Raw genomic sequence first — 4,752 nt, 5'->3', positions numbered from 1 at the left:
CCGTAACGACAACCGGAGTCACACCGTAACAGCGTCTCAACTTGCACGTCAACCTGACATCAGCTTTCTAATGCTCTTCTACCCCTAGCCCTAACCCTAACCCTGACCCCAGCGACCTCACCCTAACCCTAACCCTCACCCTGACCCTACCCCTAACCCTGACCCTGACTCTATCCCTAACCCTCACCCCTCACCCTCACCCTCACCCTCACCCTTACCCTAACCCTAACCCTAAACCTAACCCCAACCCCAGCGTCAACTGTTTGGACTGTTATTCAGTGTATGCACATGTATTTATATGTTAGGATGTAAGATGTTCATGTTTTATTGATGCTGTCACTGTTTTAGTGCTGATACCAGAGAACCTATAGCCAAAAAGGCTGTGCCTAAAAGCTACAACGCTGCCCTCTAGTGAGTAAATATGTGGAGTTGCAAATGAAATGCCGATGGCTTGGCTTTCCACCTGTCTTTTAGGTAAAAACACAATCATAAATGTACTAACTATATATTGAATATAAGAGATGACTAAGTGAATCATTTTAAATTGTCTCAACTGAAACCCAGTTGTGCTTAAATTGACAGTTAAATACCGTAGATTAGAATTGTGTTGTACAGTAAATAATGAAATGCTGTAACAGCTATGCTTATTAAATAAATGTTATGAAACATTATGTCCCCCCTTGTATTAGGGTTAGTGTTAGTTAAGTGTGTTTGTTTGGTAGTGCTGTAGTGTTGTGCGGTTTCTCCTCAGATGGGCTGTTTATTTGGCTCCCTCAAGCAGAAGACTCTCCTTGGGCGCTAGCAGTACATTGAGAGGATTCATGTTTATTTCCAGACATTGTTACATATAATTTATGGTATATTTCTCATATGTTGTTTATCGACAGGGGTCTGGCCAGACCCTAAAATGAAAACATAAAAAAATACACAATCTTTCAAAAAGTAATATTCCTCATTCAGAATCATTTCAACAACAGAGGATTTGAGAATTGTAAAAAAAAAAAAATACACAACCTGGAATTAAAATGGATTGTTTGAAAATGTGTATCATTTAATTTACAGAATATGCCTACAACTTTGAAGATGTGATTTTTTTTTTATTGTGAAGCAAACAACAACAAATAGGACAAAATAACAGAAAACGTCAATGTGCATAACTATTCACCCCCTTAAAGTCTGTACTTTGTAGAGCCACCTTTTGCGGCAATCACAGCTGCAAGTCACTTTTGATAAGTCTCTATGAGCTTGCCACATCTTTCCACTGGGATTTTTGCCCATTCCTCAAGGGAAAACTGCGCCAGCTCCTTCAAGTTTGATGGTTTGCGCTTGTGAACAGCAATCTTCAAGTCTGACCACAGATTCTCAATTGGATTGAGGTCTGGGCTTTGACTAGGCCATTCCGACACATGTATATGTTTCCCCTTGAACCACTCAAGTGTTGCTTTAGCAGGATGCTTGGGGTCGTTGTCCTGCTGGAAGGTGAACCTCCATCCTAGTCTCAAATCACTTACAGACTGGTACAGGTTTTGCTCAAGAATATCCCTGTATTTAGCACCATCAATCTTTCCCTCGACTCGGACCAGTTTCCCAGTCCCTGTTGCTGAAAAACAGCCCCACAGCATGATGCTGCCACCACCATGTTTCACTGTGGGGATGGTGTTCTTGGGGTGATGGGATGTGTTGGGTGTGCGCCAGACATAGCGTTTTCCTTGATGGCCAAAGTTCAATTTTAGTCTCATCTGACCAGAGCACCTTCCTCCATACATTTTGGGAGTCTCCGACATGCCTTTTTGCAAACTCAAAACGTGCCTTCTTATTTTTAGCTGAAAGTAATGGCTTTCTTCTGGCCACTCTTAAAGCCCAGCTCTCTGGAGTGTACGGCTAATTGTGGTCCCATGGACAGATACGCCAGTCTCTGCTGTGGAACTCTTCAGCTCCTCCAGGGTTACCTTTGGTCTCTGTGCTGCCTCTCTGATTAATGCCCTCCTTGCCCGGTCCGTGAGTTTTGGTGGGCGGCCCTCTCTTGGCAGGTTTGTTGCGGTGCCATGTTCTTTCCATTTGATTATGATGGATTTGATGGTGCTCCTGGGGATCATCAAAGATTTGGATATTTTTTTATAACCCAACCCTGACTTGTACTTCTCAACAACTTTGTCCCGGACTTGTTTGGAGAGTTCCTTGGTCTTCATGGCAGTGTTTGGTTGGTGGTGCCTCTTGCTTAGGTGTTGCAGCCTCTGGGGCCTTTCAGAAAAGGTGTGTATGTACTGACAGATCATGTGACACTTAGATTGCACACAGGTGGATTTCATTTCACTAATTATGTGACTTCTGAAGGTAATTGTTTGCACCATAACTTTTTAGGGGCTTCATAACAAAGGGGGTGAATACATATGCACATGCCAATTTTCTGTTCTTTATTTTTTTTAAATTCTTTTTTATATATATATTTCTCATTTCATTTCAAAACTAAGACTATTTTGTGCAGATTCATCAAATAAAACTCAGATTAAAAAAACATTTAAATTACAGGTTGTAATGTAACAAAATAGGTAAAAAGCCAAGGGGGGTGAATACTTTTGCAAGGCACTGTATGTTAATAGCTCCTTAAATTATCCAAATGGTAGCGAAACTGCCCTGAATGGAGCTGAAGGCCCTCAGATTTCACACGCTCCAAATCTGTCAAATCACTTGAAAACTATTTTTATGACACAGGCAGTTGCCATGACAAATTGAGCCTTTTTGCTTTTTACTCACCCATAACATTTGTAAATAAAATTAAAAAAACTTGACACCAAATAAAATGACAAATTCATGGAGCCTTTGAAGCGTAGAATAATTATAAGCTTCCAATAGGCTACACACACACACACACACACACACACACACACACACACACGCGCACGCGCACGCGCACGCACACGCACACGCACACACACACACACACACACACACACACACACACACACACACACACACACACACACACAGTTTAATTTATTTTACATGACAAGCTATCAAGACCAATGTTAATTTTCTGATCTTACTGTTTGTATGATGATTTTTAAATAAAATATATAACATTCTGTTTTTGAATACTTTGCCATAGTTTAGTTTAGTGACCAGAGATATCATCATAAAATCGATCAAATATAAGTGTTATCTTATAATGATGTGCTAGTGACTGTTGATTGGTCACATACTTTGACAGATGCGGAAGCATGACAGAAAATAGATCTGGCTGTGATATCTATTATATATATCTATATCTATGGTGTTCCGTCAACACTGTGGAGGAGATCCACCAACGTTGTTAAGCAGTACGTTCCAACATAACAACTTCCGGTTCCGTTTTCGAGACTTCAAAATAAAAGCGCAATGTAAGAGATGACTGGAAAGTAATGGGATCCTATTTTCTCGTATTTCAGGACATATGGAACAGAAAGTATATACATCTTCAAAAAGTAATTATGATCATTATAATTTACATATATAGGCCTACTGTATACAAATATTTTCCCAAGGCTAAACTGATTTTGAGTACCAAACTACTCAGCAACACTTCTAGAATATGAATCAAGTGAGTTTCAACCATGAGCTGTTGATGTCTTTTTACTGTGGCCTATTTGGACTGCATAGGACACACATAATGGACTGTACACACATAATATAATAATAATAATAATAATAATAATAATAATAATAATAATAATTCTCCAAGGCTGTGGCCCAACAGCTCAGATGCCCTATTTGACATTATTGCTGTTATACAGTATGCCCTATTCAGCTGTCTTTCATCAGGGTAATTAGGATATTAGATATTAAAATGATAATAATACATTGAGAGGATGAAATGTTTATTTTACAGAGATATGTTATAATGTGTGGTTCCTTTATCCATATTTAGCGCTTTTATTTGGAAGAAATCCTAATTTCCATATCCCAGAAGTAGCAGGGCGGAGATCCGCCGCCGTGGCTCCCAGAACGCAGAGGGTTGGTCTTCAGTCTTCTGGTTTGTTTACTGATCGCGTTCAGAGCAAGAAGAACACAACAGAGGCACGAAGCAGCTAACGACGACAGACATGCCTTAATGTATTTCATACGTGAGTAAATCATTCTTCCGTTTCATAGCAGAACAGTGTGGTTGACAGGACAGGACAGGACCTCCATTGATTGTGGCCGTTGTGGCAGTTCTGGCTGTAGCTAACGTCAGCTAGCATCACCAGCTGTCTCCACAGCTCGTAACAAACTAGCCTCCTGGTGGTATGGTAGCCTGCCGATAGCTTCTTCGACAACCACAGCATCTGTGATCAAACTGAGCATGTAGTCAACAACCACAGCTAGAACATCGACTATAGCTAGCTATCAGGCTATCAGGCTATTACGCTCCCATGAACGTCAGGCGTATGGTACTCTGGGCTGTCTAGCTATGAGGCTAGTAACAGTCATTCTCACCTTCTCCTGGTACTAGTATGTCCCCCTGGTACTAGTATGTCCTGGTACTAGTATGTCCCCCTGGTACTAGTATGTCCTCCTGGTACTAGTATGTCCTGGTACTAGTATGTCCCCCTGGTACTAGTATGTCCTCCTGGTACTAGTATGTCCCCCTGGTACTAGTATGTCCTCCTGGTACTAGTATGTCCCCCTGGTACTAGTATGTCCTCCTGGTACTAGTATGTCCTCCTGGTACTAGTATGTCCTCCTGGTACTAGTATGTCCTCCTGGTACTAGTATGTCCTCCTGGTACTAGTATGT

This window comes from Nansenia antarctica (genome assembly GCF_963989245.1).
Source record: "Nansenia antarctica genome assembly, chromosome: 11".
Lineage (NCBI taxonomy): Eukaryota > Metazoa > Chordata > Actinopteri > Argentiniformes > Microstomatidae > Nansenia > Nansenia antarctica.
This window is presented reverse-complemented; position numbering follows the sequence as displayed.